A 1,024-nucleotide genomic window follows, 5' to 3' on the forward strand; every position below is an offset into this window, starting at 1 on the left:
AGCCCGACCCCCGCCGGCTCCCCCCTCCTGGCAGGGATTGCAGAGCCAGAAGGTCCCCCCTGAGCCTCCTTTTCTCCAGGCTGAGCCCCCCCTCAGCTGCTCCTCACATGGCTGACTCTCAGTGAGTTTGTATCTTAGAAAAAATTATCAAAAACCTAGTTTTTCATCCATCTTAGCAGGTCTTGGATATGTCACTCATGAGTTGCTCAGAAACAATTTGAATTTACAGACACAGGGATCAATATCCCTTCTCTTGCTTTTCCTGGCGTTCCACGCTAAAGCCAAAACGTTTGATTTTTTTTATAATGCTTTCCTTAATTAATTTCAACATTTTTCTCTTTCTCTCATATCATAGGGATTGTTTTTGTCACTGTTACAAGCAGATTACAGGAACTCCAGTTCCAGCTGACATCTCCTGCCACAGAGCGAGAGCCAGGGCTGCTGCACCATCCATCGGTGCGATGCATCAGCTGCCAGAATAAGACACGGATTTACTCTTTCTGCAAATGAATGGAAGATTTTTTTCCCCCCTTTTTTATCCATTTTTTTGTCTTTTTTTCGTGTTTTCCTCATTTCCTATGCCCTGGCAATCCTTTCCATGGTCAGGACACCAGCCTGGCTGTACAGCAGTACTTTGGAAAGCACCAAGAGCGTTGTGCTGGTCAGCAAATCTCAATTCTGTGTATATTTAGACTGGGACATGCTGATTTTTTACTTTGGTGTCACAAACAAACCTCTGGTGCCTTGGGTGATGTCCAGAGTGAACGTCTGATTACAGGGAGAGCAGAAGAGGTTGGATTTTGTCCCATCTCAGTCTCGGTGACACCTCAGTGAGCTGGCTGAGGGGAGTTACACAACGGGAGTGATTTGACCTGCAAGTCCTTCATTCCAGGCCGTGATGTGAAGGTGGAAGGGATTCAGCTCAGGTGCCCAGGAAAAGCCCTTGGATGTTTTTTCACCTGGAAATAGAGTGTTGTCCACTGAAGGTCACAGTGCTCACACAGCCCAGGCTGACACAGGCACT

The sequence above is a fragment of the Empidonax traillii genome, unplaced genomic scaffold, assembly GCF_003031625.1.
Source record: "Empidonax traillii isolate 1590-97213 ecotype Southwest subspecies unplaced genomic scaffold, ASM303162v1 scaffold789:size291746, whole genome shotgun sequence".
Taxonomy (NCBI): domain Eukaryota; kingdom Metazoa; phylum Chordata; class Aves; order Passeriformes; family Tyrannidae; genus Empidonax; species Empidonax traillii.